Here is an 11105-nt window from a genome sequence, read left to right on the forward strand (position 1 = left end):
TAGAATGGAATACTACTTAGCAATAAAAGACACGCATTACTGATACACACAAAAACTTGGATGAATCTCAAAGGTATTATGTCAAGTAAACAAAACCAGTCTCAAAGGTTACATACTCTGTGATTCCATTCATACAACATTCTCAAAATGATAAAATTACAGTGACAGAGGACAGTTTGTGGGTGCCAGGAACAAGGATGAAGGAATGGTATGCCTGTAAAGGACCAGCAACAAGGAGTTTCTGGAGTGATGAACAGTTCTGCATCCTGACTGCATTGAATATATACATGTGTTAAAACTCACAGAATTGTACACTCCCCCAAAAGTCACACTTCCTGTATGTTAATTTTTTTAATAAAATAACTTTGAGTCCAGTAACAGCTACCTTGTTACACTTAAAGCATGAGCACCGAAGGAATCCTGAATCGGAGACTGATCAGTTGTGCGGGGACCTGTGTGCTGGGGAGGGGGTGTAACCCAGTCTCAAGCTCTCTGCCCTCTCAACAAGGGCTCACCCAAGTCATCCTGACCTGAGTAGCCACATCCCGCCCTGTCCAACAGGCAAGAGAAGCAGAGGCACAGAAAGATTCATGAAGCTGCAGAAGTCACAGGCCAAATTGGCAGCTCTGGTTGCCAGTAATCTCCTGCCGACCAGAGCTCTTTATGGCCATGTGAACACCTAACAGCAGGCATGGGGCCACCAGGAGAAACTCCTCCACATTCCTCCTAAAGTTTCATTTTTCGGCAATTAAAACATTTGTCAAACAGGATTTAATCCTAATATTTTAAAGTGCTATGTCAAACAGATTTGGCTCAATATTCTTAAACGTTCTGTGAAATGGCTACTCCCAACAGTAATTCAACTATGTTACCATGGCTTTAAACAAAAACAGCAACTAAAAAGATCGTATTTTGATGTACCAGGAAAAATCATTTTTGAACCACAGTCATGAATTCCCTTGCAAAAAAAAAAAAAAAAAAAATTAAGTCCAACTGTAAGAGAGCTCCCTAAAATGAAGCAAATCTGTAAGTCAGAAAACGAACAAATGCAAAGGAAAGTAAATATATGGCATTAATATGAAACTGTGAATGAGAGTGGTTTTTTGGGAAATCCTCAACTCCTTTCACCTCCATTTCTATCCACCACATTTTCTTGGGTTTCCCCTTTGGATCAGGAGTAGTCTGAAAAAATAGTGCTTATGGTAGATTCAAACTGTAGACAGGCATTTCCACAAGTCAAAATATATATGTAAACAGGATAACTTCACTGATATGAAAAAGCATTTGCTAAACATTAGAAAAAAATTGTGGGCTAAAAAAGTGTGGGGAAGAAATGGGGAAGCAATGCATAATGTTGGCAAGAGGCCAGGAGGAGAAAATGGTGCCAGGGAAACCCGGTGCCAGAGAGAACGTGTTGGTGCACGACATGGCGGGAAGCCACACAAACACACCGAAAGTGACATGCCCTTCCCTGGCCCATTCAGTCTGGTGGTCCAGACTCTTGGACATCATGCCTCGACTACACGCAGATGAGAAGATGAAAATTTCCCACCAGCCACCAAAATTGGACCACTTCATCTCAGGCTTCCCCTAAGGCCGCCCTTGCTACCTTCCCTCCCTGGGAACTCCCGGAAGCACTCACGTTACCACAACATCTGTGAGAGCTCAGGTTGGGCCTTCTCCTTGGCCTCAGGTTTTCATTTTATGTATTTGTTTGCTTGTTTATTACTGAAAAATAAAGAATAAATGAGGAATAAACAGTCTTCAAAGAAACCAAGTTGTGCCCTTTGTTCTTGGTCCCCGCCTCATCTTAGAAGAGATCTGCTTGCTACCAAAGGTATAATTAAGACTCTTCTACAAATACTTTCGGTGACCCAACACAATGTAACATTCAAGGAGGTGGGGCTGGGGGGTAGGGGAAGACAGGAAATGGCACAAGGAGGGCCATATTGTGTTGATGGGAAGCTAAATCAAGAAGAACATTTACCCTTCACTGTGGTTCCAGCCCAAATAGCATCATTAGCCAACCGGTAAAATAACTCCTATAGGAATTACAAAGATAAAATAGAACAAACTAGTGTCCTGGGTGGTTTTTTCTTTTTTTCTTTCTTTTTCTTTTGCAGCACAGCACCACAGGGATCTTAGTTGCCTGATTAGATAGCAAACCCTCACCCCCTGCATTGGAAGCAGAAGAGTCTTAACCAGTAAACTGCCAGGGAAGTCCCAGTTTGCCTTTTTTTTTTCCCCTGGAAGATTTTAATATACCTCTTCCAACATATGCTTTTAACAGATCAAATAACATAAAAATGAAGATGAAAAGGATTAAAATAACATATAATCAGTCCTTGATTCAGAAACATTTTGCCATATATTTCAGAATACTACTTTAGAGGAGCTAACAGTTAGTCATGTTTTCAATTCCAAATCTTCTTAATAAAACTCATCTCGCTGCTCAGCTTGCCTATGCCATCTCCTGGAGAGACACACAGCAATAGCCCAATAGTATCCAGGAAAATCTACACAGGGAGGCAGTGTAGTGCACAGTCCTTGGAATGGAACTGATTGCACCTGGGTCCAGCCTGTCATTAACAATGTGATCTTGGGCATCTCTCCCCACTTTGCTCAGTTGCTCAGTTGTGTCTGACTCTTTGTGTCCCTAGAGACTGTAGCCTGCCAGGCTCTTCTGTCCACGGGATTTTTCAGGCAGAAATACTGAAACAGGTTGCCATTTACTCCTCTGGGGGAACTTCCCAACTCTGGGATGGAACCCAAGTCTCCTGTGTCTCCTGCTTTGCAGGTGGATTCTTTACCACTGAGTCATTAGAGAAGCCCCCTCCCTACTTCAGTCCTATTTAAAATGTGGAAATGACAGCCTTAGCCTCAAAACATTTTAGAGTCAATTGAATGAAAGCTTCTGGTAACTGCTGTTTGAAAATACATACATAGAGTTTAAGCCTGTCCACACTGGGAATAATAGAAATATTTATTGCCAACAAAGGTCCATCTCTCTAGTCAAAGCTATGGTTTTTCCGGTAGTCATGTATGGATGTGAGAGTTGGACCATAAAGAAGGCTCAACACCAAAGAATTGATGCTTTCAAATTGTGGTGTTGCAGAAGACTCTTGACAGTCCCTTGGGCTGCAAGGAGAGCAAACTAGTCAGTCCTAAAGGAAATCAGTCCTGAATATTCATTGGAAGGACTGATGCCGAAGCTGAAACTCCAATACTTTGGCCACCTGATGCGAAGAACTGACTCACTGGAAAAGACCCTGATTCTGATTGAAGGCAGGAGGGGAAGGGGACTACAGAGGATGAGATGGTTGGATGGAATCACCAACTCGAATACATGAGTTTGAGCAAGCTCCGGAAGTTGGTGATGGACAGAGACGCCTGGCATGCTGTAGTCTATGGGGTTGCAAAGAGTTGGACATGACTGAGTGACTGAATTGAACTGATTCCTTTTGGAGAATATGTTAGAGGTAAAAGCCAAACTTTTAAAAGACAAATTACTTCTAAATTCACAAATATGAAATGCTGTACAAATAAAATATTTATGAGTGTCCAACAAAGAGTAAATGCACAGTATATATTAGTGACGATAACATGATCAGAGGCTTAAAAACACTATTTAAAAAGAAGAAATGGTTAATTTGAGAGATTTGTAATATTAAGGCTGTAAGTAAGGGGGCATCAAAAGGCAAGTAGGAAAAGTCCTACACTCAGAAGATTACAAACAGACTTCCCTGGTTAAGAATCTGCCTTGCAATGCAGGGGACAAAGGTTCAATCCCTGGTCCAGGAACTAAGACCCCACATGCTTCAGGGCAACTAAGTCCATACCTGCCACAACTACTAAACCTTCACATCACAACAAAAGATCCTACATGCCACAACTAAGACCAGAGGCAGTCAAATAAATAAATTTTTTTAAAAAAAGAAAATTATAGAGAATAATTCTCACTCTGTGTTACTTGGGAATTTTAACATGCATGTAAGAAAGCTCACCTCGACCTGGCTCAAAAACAATTAAAACACAGAAATGGAGGTCCAAGAGTTAAGACAGCCCTGGAAGTGATTGACTCAGGGACTCTCTGATGTCATGAAGATGAAGCTTGTATCTTTCTGCCACAGTGTGAGCTCCATCTCCTCCTTATGACTGCAGTCATAAGGCTGCTACATGCTTCTTCATCCTTGCCTAAAGGAGGCCCCACTATTTCAAGTATTCTATTCTAGTTTCCTGCCCCAGAGAGCATGGTCAGGCCAAGAGCTAGTGCCAGTCCACAGAAAGAACTGAGTTGGGTCCTCAGCTTCATCCCAAATGGTAGAAAACAGAAAAGGGGGAAAGTTCAAGTGATAATGTGGGCAATAGTAAATGCTGAATAGTTAACCATTGGGTCTGCTGTCTCCCTGAGTGGGTTTTTCAAGAGGCAAATACTGAATAGCTCATTAATAGTGTTCATGACACACAATTGCTAGTCCTTTGAGAAATTCACCACATCCAAGGGAATGAATTTTGCCCAAAGGATGGTCACCAAGCTCTTCTGTCAGAAACCATTTGCTGATCCACAGAGATTAACTGGCTTCTCCTGTGATCCCTTTTGGCCCAGTGTTTCTGTGCTGAGTACCACGAAGATACAGGTTTTTTATTCCACTGGGCTCAAAATGGAGATGTGGCTCAAAAGGCCGTGGACTTGCTGTGCCTGAGACCGATATGGGGTCAGAAGGTCCAATGCTGACCCACGCCTGGGCTACACTCCATCCTTTGTACTTCCTCAAATTAGCAGTCTTGATTTCATAAATTACACAGTTTTCTCAATCTATCCAAAATTCTGACAAAACTTTTTTTTTACAAGCCTGGTTTATTTCCAAAGGTGAAAAAGTCTAAATTATAAAACACTGCCAATGTCTCAACAAAAGTAAACAAGGGAGAATTAGGTGAAAAATCATGGAAGTTTATAAAAACTCCTACACAGAATGAAGACTCCCCAAGGGCACTTTGTCTGGTTTAAATTAATAACTTATGCTATGATTAAAACACCATTTGTAGGAACGCTTCAGCAATTCCACATAATGAGAAAGGTCAAGGCTTGGCCGCATGCATTGTATGGTTTGGGGCTCTGCTCACATTCTTCCACGCAGAAGGAGAGCTCTCCTAACTTTACCTGGAGGCTGTGTGCTATCAGCACAGAAGCATGTACTCCTGGATTCTCAGGAACTTCTATTCCACTTCTAGCCTGGGGTTAGCTATGGCCCCTGCACCTTTTTATTTAAAATTCACAAAAACAATATGAATATTCCCAAAATATAAATAAAGAGCTGAAGATAGAATAAGATATTTTTTAAATGACAGGCAGAATCACTCAGAGAATCAGGGCTTATGGAAAACATTAATTTAACTCCAAGGCATTTATTACCCTCTTGGGAACAATGATGGGTCATTGTCACATCTGTTTAGTGGCATCTATTTACTTTTTCAAGCAACTATGCTCAGTGGTGGCTCTCAGAGAGGAGTTTTACAGCTTCTCAAAAATGTTTTCTCTGGCATCTATCTGGGATATCACAAAGTTACTTTTTTTCCACTTTAGTTACAGGGTGAATAAAGTTAAAACAGATTTCTTTTTGTTGAACTATCCTTGCATGCCTTGAACAAACCAGTCTTCATCAGAAAGCACTATTCTTTGTTTAGATCTTTGTGGCTCCATGGACTGTAGCCCACCAGGCTATTCTTCATTGTTAGATTGGTTAACATTGCAAATGTGATTTTGCATTCTTGTTTATGAGGGAGATTAACCTATATGTTTCCCTTTTAATGCTGTTATTTAATCTAATGTAGGATGAGGGTTATGTTCACTGTTTAGAAAAAGATGAGGACTGTTTCATCTTTTTCTGGGTTCTGGAATAGATTAAATAATAGAAATTATCAATCCTTTGAAAGATAGTGACTACTTTAGTAGTACATATTTTTTTTTACATTTCTCCCCTAGTTTGGGGGAATTTCTGTACCCTTCTGGAATCAAATTTAGAAATTTAGTTTCCCAGAATTTGTTCTTTCCATCTAGATTGTTTAAAAGCTTTTATAGAGGATTCCTTCTTCTTCTTTTTTTTTTTTAATTTTGGCCATACTGCCCAACTTATGGGACCTTAGTTCCCTGATCAAGGACCAAACCCATGCCCCCTGAAGTGGAAGCATGGAGTCCTAACCACTGGACTACCAAGGAATTCCCATGGATTTCTTCTTTTTAAAATTTCTTAACTTTCACGAAGCACACTGAGTTTCTCAATCTTCACTGCTAATATTCGTCTTCTCTTTTTCTCTTGACTACTGTCAAGAGGTTGGTCTGTTTTGGTATTTTCAAAGAATCATCTTTTTTCTTTCATTTATCTTCATTAATTTGTACTTTCTGTGTTTAATTAGTCCTTCCCACTACTTTATTTTGTTAAGTTTGGCTTTTTGGTTTTGTTTTTTACCTTCTTGACTTTTCGCCTTATTTTTTTAATCTAATAAATACATTTTAAGGGAGGGGGAATTCCCTGGTGAAGCCAGTGCTTAAGACGCCACACTTCCACCGCAGGGGTCATGGGTTCAATTCTTCTTCAGGGAATTAAGATCTCATATCCTTTGTGGTGTGGCCAACGAAAAATTTTTTAATAAAAATAAAAGCAAGAACACTCTTCTTGAGTTACATTTAGACACATCATGTCATGCTGTTAGTAGTTTTCACTTTTAAATACACGCTACTTCCTAATTGATATTTTCTATAGTCAAAGTTGTTCAGAGGTATGGCCAAAATGCCTGTAGGCCTCCTACAGGCACACCAAATCACAACAACCTATAAAACAACTATTTATGAAGACAAACTGAAGTCTAGCAAAAAACATTTTCCACAATTAAAAATATAAAAAAGGAACTAGAACTAGATGAGTAAAGGGGGTAGAGACCTAGTACAGTCAAGAATCATTCCCCTGGGTGAGTGATCCACATATGGGAGATAATCACAATTGCACAGGTTCTCTCCAAGCAGTGAGGAGTCTAAGCCTCACATCAGGGTCTCCAAGCTTTGGGCCTCCTGCACCAGGAAGACAAGCCCCCAGAATGTCCAGCTTTGAAGGCCAGCAGGGCTTGTATATGTGAGCCAGAGGACTATAGGAAACAGACTCTGCTCCTAAAGGGAACACAAAAACACTCACCTACCAAATCCCAGTGCAGAGGCAGTAATATAAAAGGCGCTTAGGTCAGATCCACTTGCTGATCTTGGAAAGCCTCACAAAGGCAGACGGCAACTGGGACACCCCCTGTGGATAGATGATGGCAGCTATTTGAGGGAACTCATTCTACCATGAAGACACTGGTGTTGACAAGGGAATTTCTGTAGTCTCCCCGCTAGCCTATAGCATCAGAGGGCCAGCAACAGTCCCAAAATCCCCAGGCCAAGCAGCTAGCCTTTCAGAGACCTGGCCCCTTCTACCACTGGGCCAGCACCAGCCCAGGGACCCCCCCCCCCCAACCCCTGCAGCCAACCACCCAAGAACTGGTCCCACTCACCAGTAGGCAGGCATCAGCCTGGGGCCCCCTAAAACCCACAGCCAACCCTGGAACAAGGAGACTTCCACCAGTGGACCAGCACCACACCCAGGATCCCTCTGGCCCTGCAGCAAGCCCACACAGGGGAAACTGCTAAGAGAATATAGTTCTGATGACCAGAATAGAGAATGCTGCTGGGTCCTCTAAGAAGTCTCCTAGGGTGTGGGGGAAGATCCAAGGGTAAGGAGATGTATGTAAACATATAGCTGATTCACTTTATTGTACAGCAGAGACTAACACAACATTGTAAAGCAATTATACTCCAATTTAAAAAAATAAAGAGGGATTCCCAGGTGGCACGAGTGGTAAAGAACCTGCCTGCCAATGCAGGAGATGCAAGAGGCATGGGTTCAACCCCTGGGTCAGGAAGATCCCCTGGAGTAGGAAATGGCAACTTACTCTAGTGTTCTTGCCTGGAAAATTCCATGGACAGAGGAGCCTGGTGGGCTACAGTCCATGAAGCCACAAAGATCTAAACAAGGCCACTTCTGCAAGATCAAAAAACATAACCAACCCACCTACTATACAATAATAAACCCAGAGAATTAGGCAAAATGAGGCTACAGAGTAATATATTCCAAAGGAAGGAACAAGATAAAACCTCAGAAGAAGAACTAAGAGAAGTGGAGATAAGAAATCTACCCATAAAAAGTTCAACATAATGATCATAAAGATGCTCAGCAAACTTGGGAGAAAAATGGATGAACAGAGAGAAGCTTAACAAAGAGTTAGAAAATAGAAGAACCAAAAAGAGCTGATGAATACAATACTGAAATAAAAAATACACAAGAAGTTTTACTAAGATGATATGGAGAAATAAATCAAACTGGAAGACAGAGTGGTGGAAATCACCAAAGCAAAACAGAAAGAAGAAAAAAAATAATATTAAAAAATGAAGATCATTTAAGAGACCTCTGAGACAACATCAAGCATACTAATATTTACATTATAAGGTCCCAGAAGGAGAAGAGAGAGAGAGGCAAAGAACTTATCTGAAGAAATAATAACTAAAAAAAAAAAAAATCACATAATCTGGAAACGAGAACAGACAACCAAGTCCAGTAAGCACGGAGAGTTCCAAACAAGATGAACCCAAAGAGATCCTCACAAAGATACATAATAATTAAAATAGCAAAAATTAAAGATAAAGAGAGCCCCTTAAAAGAAGCAAGAGAAAAGCAACTAGTTACAGACAAAGGAATTCACAAAAAACTGTTCTCTAACTTTACAGCAAAAACATTGCAGGACAGAAAGGAGTGGACCAATACATCCTAATTGATGAAAGGAAAAACCTACAACCAAGAATACTCTACCCAGCAAGGCTTTCATTCAGATTTGAAGGAGAGAGAAAGAGTTTAACAGGCAAGAAAAAGACCAAAAGAGCTAAATCAACTTAACAGAAAATGTTAAAGGGACTTCTCTAAGTGGAAAAAATAGACCACAACTAATAATATAACAATTACAAAAGAAAAAATTTTATTGGTAAAGGCAAACATAGGGTAAAGGTAGTAGAACAACCACTTAAACATTAGGATGGTTAAAAGTAGTAAGACAAAAGTAGTAAGATCATCTATATAGTAATTAAGGGACACACAAAACCCAGAAATGAACCCACACTTATACATCAATTAATTTATGACAAAAGAGCAAAAGTATACAATGGGGAAAAGACAGCTTCTTCAATAAGTGGTATTGGGAAAACTGGACAGCCACATGCAAAAGAACCAAAGTGGACTACTTTCTCATACCATCTGTAAAAATAAACTCAAAATGAACCAAAGACTTATTAAATGTAAGATCTGAAACCATAAAACTTGAAGAAAACATAGGTAGTACACTCTTTGACACATCTTAGCAATATTTTTTTTTTTGACATGTCTCCGCAGGCAAGGGAAACACAAGGAAAAATAAACAAATGGACCATATCAAACGTTTGAACAGTAACATATTACCAACAACAAAATGTGTTGATAAAGAACATGGTATTGAAAACGAATATGTATCTTGTTTATTAAATATTAGAGCACATAAATTATATTAATTGTATTATTCAAATTATTTGACTTCTTCAATATTTGTTTTCACTATCCTGACAATTTTCTGAAAGATATGCAAAAATACTCATAATTAATGCATCTCAGTAGGTTTTTTAACTTTTATAATATGAACAACAGCCCCAATAACTATAAAAATGCAAAAAAGTTAAATAAGATGGATTTATAGATGGATAGCAGAAAGATGGATAGGTATTTAATAAAGCAAATAAAACAAAATGTTCATTGTAGACTCTTGATAGTTGCATATTCAGGTGTTCACTGTATAATTCTTTCAACGTTTCTGTTTGAATATTTTCATAATAAAATGTTCAAGAGAAACAAAATTTTAAAACCAACTTCACAGATGTGTACTTTAAGAATGTCCACCAGCTAAAGTGCTCAAAGCAAGTTAACTTGTCTTCATCACCCACAGGTATTATGGAATGAAGTTGATAGAAGAAAAGGTAGCACCACTGTCTTACATATAAACACTCAAACTTAAAATCTAGCTAGACCTTTTCAGGGGTGGCAGGGAGGACGGACAGAGTGCCATGAAGGCCTCAGGCACAATTCAAGAGGACAAGTTGGCGGGGCGACCCTTCCTGACTCCCAGACTCCGCAGGCCGCTTTTCTATCACATGCGCATGAAACTCTCTGCGCCTGAGCACGTTGTCGCCAGGTCCCCCTGCTGGTACTCTGCGTCTCAGCTGAGGAAGGTGAAGTCCTCAGGGGAAGCGGGCTACTGTGGACAGGAAATCCCCGCCGCCGGTGAAGAACTTGGGCATCTGCTGCACTATGACTCCCACAGCGGCACCCACGACACGTACCGAGAGTACCTGGACCTGATCACAGCTGGAACCGTCACCCATGTGCACGTGGCCCCATGCCCAGGACCACTCAGTCCAGATCATGAAGGTGGAGGAGGTCGCAGCCAGCAAGTGCCACAGACCAGCAGTTCCTCGACTGCCAGATCAGATTCCTGCTGCCCCACCCCGGCCTCCATCACCTGCACAAGCCAGGCTTTACCACCAAGAGGCTACCACCTTCTCTTAGGTGCAGGCCTTCTCTGTCCCTAGGTCAGTCCAGATAAAACTCACTGGGAAAACCGAAAAATAAAATCAAATCTAGCTGGAATGGTATCAGCAATTAACACTTATTTAACCTTTACTCTGTGCCAGAACATGTATTATCTCATTTTTATCTTCAGGACAGCCCCTATGAGGCAATAACTAATATGTCCATTTTATAGGTGAGAAAACTGAGGCTCCTAAAAGTGAAGGAGGCTTTCTAAGTCTGGACAGCCTCTCATGGGCAAAGTCAGAATTCACACTCAGATCCACGTGACTCTAGGACTAACGTTGGTCAGCCATAAGACTCTGCAGACCTGCTGTGTCAACACAGCGGCCACTATTACAAGCAGCTGCTGAGCACCAAAAGTAAAGGAAGTCTGAATTGAGATGTGCTCAGAGTATAAAAGACATACCAAAT

At 40.7% G+C, this 11105-nt stretch overlaps 1 pseudogene; it reads left to right on the forward strand.

Annotated features, from left to right (window-relative positions):
• The first annotated feature begins 10168 nt into the window (after positions 1–10168).
• Positions 10169–10670, forward strand: LOC139035885 (large ribosomal subunit protein eL20 pseudogene; annotated as a pseudogene).
• The last annotated feature ends 435 nt before the right edge of the window (positions 10671–11105 follow it).

The sequence above is a fragment of the Odocoileus virginianus genome, chromosome 7 (assembly GCF_023699985.2).
Source record: "Odocoileus virginianus isolate 20LAN1187 ecotype Illinois chromosome 7, Ovbor_1.2, whole genome shotgun sequence".
Lineage (NCBI taxonomy): Eukaryota > Metazoa > Chordata > Mammalia > Artiodactyla > Cervidae > Odocoileus > Odocoileus virginianus.